Raw genomic sequence first — 12,326 nt, forward strand, 5'->3', positions numbered from 1 at the left:
GTTCCCGCGATGAGGTCACATCGCTGAGGTCACATCACTGAGGTTCCCGCTGTGAGGACACACTGTTGAGGTTCCTACGCTGAGGTTCCCGCGCTGATGTGACACTGCTGAGGTTCCCACGCTGAGGTTCCCACGCTGAGGTCACATAGCTGAGTTCACATCGCTGAGGTTCCTGCGCTGATGTTCCCGTGCTGAGGTAACATCGCTGATGTTCCCACGCTTTGGTCACATTGCTGAAGTTCCCGCACTGAGGTCACAACGCTGAGGTTCCCGCGCTGAGGTCACATCGCTGAGGTTCCCGCGCTGAGGTTCCCGCGCTGAGGTTCCCGCACTAAGGTTCCCACGCTGAGGTCACATCGCTGAGTTTCCCGCGCTGAGGTCACAGAGCTGAGGTCAAAGAGCTGAGGATCCCGCGCTGAGGTCACATCGCTGAGGTTCCCGCGCTGAGGTCACAGCGCTGAGTTTCCCGCGCTGAGGTCACAACGCTGAGGTTCCCGCGCTGAGGTCACAGCGCTGAGTTTCCCGCGCTGAGGTCACATCGCTGAGGTTCCCGCACTGAGGTGCCCGCGCTGATATCATATCGCTGAGGTTCCCGCGCTGAGGTCACAGCGCTGAGTTTCCCGCGCTGAGGTCACAACGCTGAGGTTCCCGCGCTGAGGTCACATAGCTGAGGTCACATCTCTGAGGTTCCCGCGTTGAGGTTCCCGCGCTGAGGTCACATCGCTGAGGTTCCCACGCTTTGGTCACGTCGCTGAGGTTCCCTCGCTGAGGTCACATCGTAGAGGTCACATTGCTGAGGTTCCCACTGTGAGGTCACACTGTTGAGGTTCCTACGCTGAGGTTCCCGCGCTCAGGTCACATCGCTGAGATTCATGCGCTGAGGTTCCTGCGCTGATATCACATCGCTGAGGTTCCCGCGTTGAGCTCACAGCGCTGAGGTTCCCGCGCTGAGCTCACATCTCTGAGGTTCCCCTGCTGAGGTTACCGCGCTGATATCACATCGCTGAGGTTTCCGCGCTGTGGTCACATCGCTGAGGTCACATTGCTGAGGTTCCCGCTGTGAGGTCACACTGTTGAGGTTCCTACGCTGAGGTTCCCGCGCTGAGGTCACATTGCTTAGGTTCCCGCGCTGAGGTCACAGAGCTGAGGTTCCCACGCTGAGGTCACATCGCTTAGGTGACATCGCTGAGGTTCCCACGCTGAGGTCACATCGCTGAGGTTCCCGTGCTGAGGTGCCCACGCTGAGGTCACATCGCTGAGGATCCCGCGCTGAGGTCAAAGCGCTGTGGTTCCCTCTCTGAGGTTCCCACGCTGAGGTCACATCACTGAGTTTCCAGCGCTGAGATCACATAGCTGAGGTCACACTGCTGAGGTTCCCACTCTGAGGTTCCCGCGCTAAGGTCACATTGTTTAGGTTCCCGCGCTGAGATGACAGAGCTGAGGTTCCCGCGCTGAGGTTCCCACGCTTTGGTCACATTGTTTAGGTTCCCGCGCTGAGGTCACAGAGCTGAGGTGCCCGCTCTGAGGTTCCCGCACTGAGGTCACATCGCTGAGGTTCCCGCACTGAGGTTCCCTTGCTGAGGTCGCATCGCTGAGATTCATGCGCTGAGGTTCCCGCGCTGATATCACATCGCTGATGTTCCCGCGCTGAGGTTCCTGCGCTGATATCACAACGCTGAGGTTCCCGCGCTGACCTCACAGCGCTGAGGTTCCCCTGCTGAGGTTCCCGCGCTGAGGTCACATCGCTGAGGTTCCCACGCTTTGGTCACGTCGCTGAGGTTCCCTCGTTGAGGTCACATCGTAGAGGTCACATTGCTGAGGTTCCCACTGTGAGGTCACACTGTTGAGGTTCCTATGCTGAGGTTCCCGCGCTCAGGTCACATCGCTGAGATTCATGCGCTGAGGTTCCCGCGCTGATATCACATCGCTGATGTTCCCGCGCTGAGGTTCCTGCGCTGATATCACAACGCTGAGGTTTCCGCGCTGTGGTCACATCGCTGAAGTCACATCGCTGAGGTTTCCGCGCTGTGGTCACATCGCTGAAGTCACATCGCTGAGGTTCCCGCTCTGAGGTCACACTGTTGAGGTTCCTACGCTGATGTTCCCGCGCTGACGTGACACTGCTGAGGTTCCCACTCTGAGGTTCCCGCGCTGAGGTCACATTGTTTTGGTTCCCGCACTGAACTCACATTAATGAGGTTCCCATGCTGAGGTTCCCGCGCTGAGGTCACATCGCTGAGGTTCTCGCGCTGCGGTCACATCGCTGAGGTCACATCGCTGAGGTTCCCGCGCTGAGGTCACATTGTTTAGGTTCCCGCGCTGAGGTCACGGAGCTGAGGTTCCCGCTGTTATAAATGGCTCAGGATTCAAATTAGGATTAAATAAAAAAATAGGATTTATTAAAAGAATATAAAGGAATAGAGGTAAGCAAACAGCGCTGGGTGCACCGGGAGTCTCTGCTCCACCAGGACGCACACCAGTTACATCAAGCAGCTGATTTTTATGCACCTAGACTAATACATATTCATTACTACTTCTAAAAAAGTAGATTATTATAATTAGCTTCCGGGGTCCAGTTCCTCCTACTGGAGCATGCGCATCAGTCTCCTCTGGGGTCTCTAGGGGTCTTTCATGCTGAAGGCTCGTAGTCTTCCTCTCACCCTTTGTACTTACTTGGCACTATTCCAAGTTTATGGAACACTCTCTGTACACTCTCCACAGGTCTTGTCTCCCAACCGTCCTTCAGCTTCTTTTTTCTTCCTCTTAATCTCTTGGCCCCCTGGCCAGATACCAAAGATCCACATAGTATCCCATAACAGTCACTAGTTGTTATCAGTTGTTCTGAAACTCCCAGACATCAAACACAAACAGCTTTCTTATTTGACGCTTCACGAGTAATTAAAACATTCTTCCCTCCCCAGCCGTTCACAGACACATCTATAGCAGTGTTAAGTTAATCTCGAAGAAGACAGGAAAAAAGGCTGTAACTGTTAGAACTAGAAGTCAGGAATAACAAAAGCAAACAGGTTCATAAATTTAAGGAGTGTTTTCTGAAGACGTGATAAATTGACTGGAATGAGGGGGAGACTGGGGCACACTGCATCTGTGGTTCAAGAATTAAACTGCCAGTGCAGGGCCCAGGCAGACAGGATTCAAACAGAATTATTCTTTATGCACATGAATTTATGGACACGAATTTATGGACACGAATTGGAATTGTTAAAACATTCCTCACAATCCCTTATCTTCTTTTTAATATCCCCAATTCGTGTCTCTTCTGTTATTAATAATTGGATTTCATCAGTTTGTTCTTGGAGGGTCCAATCCTTAAGCATCATAATTGACATATTCCCTTCCTTTTTTAATGAAGTTATTACCAATGTACTATTTATCACCCGGTGTATTAATAATGTAAGACAAGGTATCATACAAGGTATAGACAATAACAACTTTACACCACATAACAATAAAAATAACACTCTTTTAACCCATGGTCCACCAGGCAGCCATGAAAATAAATCCCATTCCATATCCTTCCAGGTGACCTCAGCGCGGGAACCTCAGCGCGGGAACATCAGCGATGTGACTTCAGCGCGGGAACCTCAGCGATGTGACCTCAGTGCGGGAACCTCAGAGCGGGAAACACAGCGCTATGACCTCAGCGCGGGAACCTCTGCGATGTCACCTAAGCGATGGGACCCCAGCGCGGGCACATCAGCACGGGAACCTCAGCGTTGTGACCTCAGCGCGGGAAGCTCAGCGACGTGACCAAAGCGTGGGAACCTAAACCATGTGACCTCATCGCGGGAACCTTAGCTCAGGAATCTCAGCGATGTGACCTCAGCGTGGGATCCTCAGTGCGAGAACCTCATTGATTTGACCTCAGCGCAGGAACCTCAGTGATGTGACTTCAGTGCGGGAACCTCAGAGCAGGAACCACAGCGCTGTGACCTCAGGGCAGGAACCTCAGCGATGCGACCTCAGTGCGGGAACCTCAGCGATATCACCTAAGCGATGTGACCTCAGAGCATGTACCTCAGCGATGTGACCAAAGCGCGGGAACCTCAACGCTGGAACCTGAGCGATGTGACCTCAGCGCGGGAACCTCAGAGCGGGAACCTCAGCTCTGTGACCTCAGCGCGGGAACCTAAACAATGTGACCAAAGCGTGGGAACCTCAGCGCGGGAACCTAAACAATGTGACCTGAGCGCGGGAACCTCAGAGTGGGAACCTCAGCATTGTGACCTCAGTGCGGGCACCTCAGCGATGTGACCTCAGCGCATGAAACTCAGCCATGTGACCTCGGCACGGGAACCTCAGCGATGTCACCTAAGTGATGTGACCTCAACGCGGGAACCTCAGCGATGTGACCTCAGCTATGTGATCTCAGCGCGGGAAACTCAGTGATGTGACTTCAGCGCGGGAACCTCAGAGTGGGAACCTCAGCGATGTGAACTCAGCGCGGGATCCTCAGCGATGTGACCTCAGCGCGGGAACCTCAGCGCGGGAACCTCAGCGATGTCACCTTAGCGATGTGACCCCAGCGTGGGCACCTCAGCACGGGAACCTCAGCGATGTGACCTCAGCGTGGGAACCTCAGCGATGTCACCTAAGCGATGTGACCTCAGCGCGGGAACCTAAACAATGTGACCTCAGCGCGGGAACCTCAGCGCGGGAACCTAAACAATGTGACCTCACAGCGGGAACCTCAGCAATGTGACCTCAACGATATTACCTCAGCGCGGGAACCTCAGCGCTGTGACCAAAGCGTGGGAACCTCAGCGATGTGACCTCAGCACGGGAACCTCAACGCGGGAACCTCAGAGATGTGACCTCAGCTATGTGACCTCAGCGCGGGAAACTCAGTGATGTGACCTCAGCGCGGGAACCTCGGCGATATGACCTCAGCAATGTGACCGCACCACGGGAACCTCAGCGATGTGACCTCAGTGCCGGAACCTCAGGGATGTCACCTAAGCGCGGAAACCTCGGCTGGGGAACCTCAGCGCTGTGAGCTCAGCGCGGGAACCTCAGCGTTGTGATATCAGCGCGGGAACCTCAGCGCGGGAACATCAGCGATGTGATATCAGCGCGGGAACCTCAGCGCAGGAATCTCAGAGATGCGACCTCAGCGCGGGAAACTCAGCGCAGGAATCTCAGCAATGTGACCTCAGCGTAGAAACCTCAGTGCTGTGACCTCAGTGAGGGAACCTATACAATGTGACCTCAACGCGGGAACCTCTGCCTGGGAACCTCAGCAGTGTGACCTCAGCGCAGGAACCTAAGCGCTGTGAGCTCAGTGCGGGAACCTCAGCGCGGGAACCTCAGCGCTGTGACCTCAGCGTGGGAACCTCAGTGTGGGAACCTCAGCGATGTTACCTAAGCAATGGGACCTTAGCGCGGGCACGTCAGTGCGGGAACCTCAGCGATATGACCTCAGCGTGGGAACCTCAGCGCGGGAACCTCAGCGATGTCACCGAGGCTATGTGACCTCAGTGCGGGAACCTCAGAGCGGGAAAAACAGCGCTGTGATCTCAGCGCGGGAACCTCAGCGATGTGACCTCAGCTATTGCAACACAGCGAGGGAAACTCAGATATGTGACCTCAGCGCGGGAACCTCAGTGATGTGACCTCAGCGCGGGAACCTCAGCGCGGGAACCTCAGCGATGTGACTTCACCGTGGGAACCTCAGCGTGGGAACCTCAGCGAGGGAACCTCAGCGATGTGACCTCAGCGCGGGAACCTAAACAATGTGACCTCAGCACGGGAATCTCAGCGATGTCACCTAAGCGATGTGACATCAGCGCGGGAACATCAGCAACGTGACCAAAGCGTGGGAACCTCTGCGCGGGAACCTCAGCTCTGTGACCTCAGCACGGGAACCTAAACAATGTGACCTCAGCGCGGGAACATTAGCGTGGGAACCTCAGCAGTGTCACGTCAGCGTGGGAACCTCAGCGTAGGAACCTCAACAGTGTGACCTCACAGTGGGAACCTCAGTGATGTGACCTCAGTGCCGGAACCTCAGCGATGTCACATAAGCGTGGGAACCTCAGCGCGGGAACATCAGCGATGTGATATCAGCGCGGGAACCTCAGCGCAGGAATCTCAGCAATGTGACCTCAGCGTAGGAACCTCAGTGCTGTGACCTCAGTGAGGGAACCTATACAATGTGACCTCAACGCGGGAACCTCTGCGTGGGAACCTCAGCAGTGTGACCTCAGCGCAGGAACCTCAGCGCGGGAACCTCTGCGTGGGAACCTCAGCAGTGTGACCTCAGTGCGGGAACGTCAGCTAGTAATGGTTACGAACTAGAAACAAGCTAGTAATGGTTACGAACCCATGAGGGGGACCGGGGGACTCTACCCTAGCAGATCCACTGGTTAAACTTAAGCTAGGGAAATTGGAACAGGAGATGGAATTTTTAATAGACACGGGAGCTTCTTATTCAGTGCTGAACCAGAAACTAATACCAGAAGATAAAGACTTTGTGACTGTGATAGGAGCCACTGGCCAACAAGAAAAAGCCTTTTTCTTAAAACCATTGAAATATAAATTGGGAAAACAAATGGGGATACATAGATTTTTATACCTGCCTGGATCTCCAAATCTCTATTAGGTCGAGATTTGTTAGAACAATTAGAAGCAGAAATTATCTTTGAAAAAGGGAAAATGGAATTAAGGATAGGAGAAGAACAACTAATAAATGTGTTAAGCCTGGCACTAATACAAACAGACCCTAAAAGTGAAATACCCTTAGAAATCATAAATCAAGTATATCCAGGAGTTTGGGCCACTGAAGTTCCTGGAAGAGCCAAAAATGTGACCCCAATAATTATTAAATTAAAGCCAGGAGAAAAACCCGTTAAGGTTAAGCAATATCCTTTGAGGATAGAAGATAGGAAAGGAATTAAAGAGATAATTGATAGATTTATACAGTATGGATTACTGATTGAATGCGAATCAGAATACAATACACCCATATTGCCAATTAAAAAGGCAGATGGGAAAAGATATAGGCTAGTTCAGGATCTGAGGGCCATAAATAAGATCACTGAGGATATACATCCAGTAGTGGCAAACCCTTATACTTTGCTGACTAAATTAAGGAATAGTCAAGTCTGGTTTACCGTACTGGATTTAAAAGATGCCTTCTTCTGCCTACCTTTAGCCACTGAAAGCCAAAACCTATTTGCCTTTGAATGGGAAAACCCTGACTCAGGCAGAAAGACACAGTTAACGTGGACAGTGCTACCACAAGGATTCAAGAATAGCCCCACTATTTTTGGAAACCAATTAGCAAAGGAACTTGAAACTTGGATACCTCCGGACACTGAAGGGGCTTTGTTACAATACGTAGATGATCTCTTAATAGCTACCAAGACTAAAGAGAGTTGTATTCAATGGACTGTAAGTCTCCTTAATTTTCTGGGTTTAAATGGATATCGAGTCTCTCAACAGAAAGTCCAGCTGGTTCAACAACACGTGACCTACTTGGGATTTGGAATTTCGGGAGGTCAGCGAGAACTAGGAACTGAACGTAAGGAAGTCATTTGCCGGACTCCAGAACCTCAAACGGTAAAGGAGCTACGAACCTTTCTGGGAATGACAGGTTGGTGTCGCCTTTGGATTTATAATTATGGACTAATGGTAAAGCCTCTATATGAATTGATAAAGAGTAATCAGTCAAAGTTAGTCTGGACTGGAGAGGCACAAAACGCCTTTAAACAACTTAAACGAGAATTGATGCAAGCTCCAGCTTTGGGATTACCGGATCTCTCGAAACCCTTTTGGTTGTTTTCTCATGAGAGACAAGGGATAGCTTTGGGAGTACTAGCACAAAGACTGGGTCCCTATAAACGAGCAGTAGCTTACTTCTCTAAACAATTAGATGAAGTAAGTAAAGGATGGCCCGGATGCCTTCGAGCTGTTGCAGCCGTTGTTATCAATATACAAGAAGCTCGGAAATTTACAATGGGACAGAAAATGACAGTGTTAGTCTCCCATACGGTCTCAACAGTTTTGGAACAAAAAGGAAATCATTGGCTTTCACCACAAAGATTTTTAAAATATCAAGCAATATTAGTAGAACAAGATGATGTGGAAATTGTGGTCACTAACGTCGTAAATCCAGCTTCTTTCCTTAGCGGAACTCTGGATGAACCTATAACTCATGATTGTATAGAAACAATGGAGACTGTGTATTCTAGTCGACCCGATCTTAAGGAAGAACCTTTAGAAGATGCTGATGAATCTTGGTATACTGATGGGAGCAGCTTTGTAAAACAAGGACAACGTAAGGCAGGATATGCTGTTACAACTGCTCAACAGGTGATCGAGTCTAAACCATTACCCCCTGGGACATCCGCCCAGAAAGCAGAGATAATTGCTCTTACACGAGCACTGGAACTAGCAGCAGGAAGGAAAATAAATATTTGGACAGACTCTAAATATGCATTCGGCGTGGTACATGCTCATGGAGCAATTTGGAAAGAACGTGGATTGTTGACTGCCCAGGGAAAACAGATAAAACATGCTGAAGAAATTTTAAGGTTGTTAGAGGCAGTAAAACAACCAGAGAAGGTAGCTATCATGCATTGTCGGGGACACCAAAAGGGGAATGCTGATTTTGAAATTGGAAATCGATTGGCAGATCAGGAGGCTAAACGGGCAGCTGAAATAATTGAGGTGAAGGCAATGTTTTTGATACCAGACGGTAAAATCCAAACTATGTACAGGGACCAAAAACCAAATTATACAAAAGAAGACTTAAAATTAATTGAAGATTTGAAAGGTACAAGGAAACCAGATGGATGGGTATATTTAAAAGATAACCGCGTGATAATACCCTCTAATTTGATATGGCCCATAGTTCTCACAGAACATAATAAAACACATTGGGGAGCTGACACATTGCATAAGAGCATGAGTCAGACATTAGTAGGACGAAATTTATACACAACAATAAAACAAGTAACTCAACAATGTAGCATCTGTTTACGTAACAACCCCAATACTAAGAATAGAATAAAATTTGGAATAATTAGTAAAGGAAATTATCCAGGACAACAGTGGCAAATTGATTTTTCAGAACTCCCTAGAAAAGGGGGGTTTCGTTATTTACTGGTTTTGACTGACACGTTTTCTGGTTGGCCCGAAGCTTTTCCCTGTCGAACAAACAAAGCAAGAGAAGTGGTTAAAGTCTTGTTAAATGAAATAATACCACGCTACGGGATTCCAGTAGCAATGTCTTCTGATAGAGGTTCACATTTTTGTGCACAAGTGGTACAACAGATAAGTAAGATCTTAAAGATAGATTGGCAACTACATACCCCTTATAGACCACAGGCAAGTGGACAGGTAGAAAAAATGAACCATTTAATTAAACAACAAATAGCTAAAATCGGACAAGAGGCTAATTTGTCATGGCCTCAATCCCTCCCTTTAGCATTACTCAGAATTAGAGTTAAACCTAGAGTAAAAGAGAATTTGAGCCCCTTTGAAATTTTATATGGAAGGCCATATCAATTTCTATTTAGTGGGGAGGATCTAACGCAGCTGGGATCAGAATATTTATATACTTCTATAACTGAACTTCAAAAACAATTAAATAAAGTACATAAATTTGTGTTAGGGACCAGAGCTAGAGGGTTGGATCAACCAATCCACCCCTTTAAGCCTGGGGACTATGTATATATAAAGATTTTTTCAGGACAACCCCTAGAGGAAAAATGGAATGGACCGTATCAAGTGTTGCTGACAACTCACACTGCTATCAAGATTAGAGAACAAGCTGCTTGGATCCACTATTCCCGAGTGAAGAAGGCTCCAGGAGCTCCTTGGAAAGTAACACCAGGTGACGACGAACTGAAACTAAAGCTTAGTCGATCAAAATGAGGACATTAAGGTTGAGAGTATTTGGTAATATGGTTGGCAGAAGATTTGTTCAGAGAATTGTTTTGTTTTTATGGCTTATAGTTGTAATTGTGATTCAAGAAGGTGCCTCTGTGATAATAGAGAATGGTGGGTGGCCTTGGACTGAAGCCGTAACAACAGAGAATAAGAATCTTAATGGAAGGTTATCAGTCATTGTCATCTGGCGAACAAATGTTAACTATCTATATAAACCATCAGAATGGCGAAAATTAGGGGAAGGGTGGACACACCAAAGAACCATAGGAGATGAAATTAAAATAGAGTGTCGAATGTTTAATGGAACGACTGACGAGAAAGCAACGGGGATTCTGGTTAAACCGATTTCCAAAAATGGACAACAAGAGGGTTGTATTCGCCCAGGTAAATTGGATTGCTGGTATAATTTTATACTAACAGAGAATGTAGAAATCAGCTGTTTTTGGAATAATAATAATGGCCAACAGTCCAAAGTCAATAATGGTGAGGGCCTCATGTTAAATTTTACAATATATGCGGCACTTCCTACAACAGTGAGACCCTCTACAACCCACGCCCCACCTCTAATCAAACTGGAACCCAAAATTTATGAAACTGGCCCGTATGTAGTAAGGAACACGGGCCAACAGCAATTGTTATTTAATCCAGAATGGTCACTCAAGCGTGTTGAGTTGCTAATACAAATCAACATCTCGGCAGTTCAACCAGCCTGTTCTCCTTTCTTAAGAACATCATTTGAAGACTGGACAATATGGTCACAGAAGCAAGTGCACTTCAGGGGCAGGACACGAAGAGACTTAACTGGAATGCTAGGAACAGGATTAGGAATTTTAAATGGAATTGATTCAGAAATATTAATGAATAAGCTAGCCACAGCAACAAGTGATTTGACAAAATTAAAACAACCCTTACAATCATCCTTATTGGCATTGGGAACTAGCCAATGGCAAGTTTCAAAGGTGTTACAGAAATGGGAAAATGCAGAAGACCAAGACCACAAACTAATAATAGATGCACTTAGTATGATTCAAGATAATGTATCCTTAGCTCTTAGTTGTATGCAAGCACAGTTATGGTTGCAGGCAACAGCTGCCCTGATTATTAGGGAAGGAAGTGAAGGCATTTTTCCAGCTGAAATCCGAAAGGCAGTTTGGGACAATGCCAATGATTTTGAGAAGAAGTTCCAGTCTTGGTGGACCCTGGTGAATTTTACTTATGATCCCGTTGTTAACATGGCTACTGCCTTCGTGCTTACTATACGTAATGCTACAGTTTATGTTATTCACCCGATCCTTGCACTAGGATTAAACCATGAGAAGACAGTGCTTTATCCTTCAGAGCATAGAACATGGGCACGAATGGAGAATGGAAAATGGCAGTCCGTAAATCTAGAATCATGTGTTACCCGGGAACAACAAGGATTTATTTGTGAAAGTAATACAATTGATGCTCAGGACGTATGTTTTGACACGGAGCAAGGTATCTGCCACTTTGAAATTCATCCAAATACCAGTCAAAAGACTGTGCTTGTATATGTTGGTAAAGGGTGCGTGTGTTTAAGAACTGCTTGTGATTTTGTAGAAATAGACAAGGAGAATATAACTCTCCATAGCAAAAATCATTCTAATTTTTGTATTTGTAACTTTGTTAGAATCGTCGGGTGTGATTTTCTATATTTAGCACCAGTGGTATCCCACCAGCTGATCAAGTCTAACAACACAATGTATCATAAGTTACTACCTACACCTATTGGGATGAACCTCACACTAGTGAAGCAACTAGTTAAACACCAAGACCTGATTAGAATTTTAAAAGGTATTCAGGAAAATGGAGAGAAGACTCTAATTACTGTCCATCATGATACAAAGGAAATAAGCAGAGTTTTGCAGAGAGTGAAACGAGACACAAGTCACAACTGGTGGGATACACTTTTTGGATGGTCGCCAACTGCAACTGGGATTTTGAACACACTGAGTCACCCAATTATTGTTTTATTGATATTGGTTGGTATAAGTTTAATATTGTCTTTTGTATTACTTGTTTGGAATTGGAAATTGTTACAACGAATGTCCATGTTAGCCTCCTTGACAAATGTGCATGGCAAGGTATTGAGGGGTACATATCATAAAGACTGGGAAGAAAATTTCCGTATTAAGTAAAAGAATTTACTAGATTTTCCAGAAAAGGGGGGAATGATATAGTATAAACTCACTTTAGGATAGAATAAAACTTGTGGTTAAAAGTTAGCAGGGACAAAGTAAACGACATCTTGTTATCTGTAGACCTTTTGTTATGTTTAAGCATCTTGTTATTTGAAAACATCCCAGTATCTGTTAACCGTTAGTCAGGCTGAGACTTGAGATAACTTGAGTCAATTGTCTTGTCTTGTTAACTGAGACTTCCTGTTATCGGCC

The sequence above is a fragment of the Anas platyrhynchos genome, chromosome 30 (assembly GCF_047663525.1).
Source record: "Anas platyrhynchos isolate ZD024472 breed Pekin duck chromosome 30, IASCAAS_PekinDuck_T2T, whole genome shotgun sequence".
NCBI lineage: Eukaryota > Metazoa > Chordata > Aves > Anseriformes > Anatidae > Anas > Anas platyrhynchos.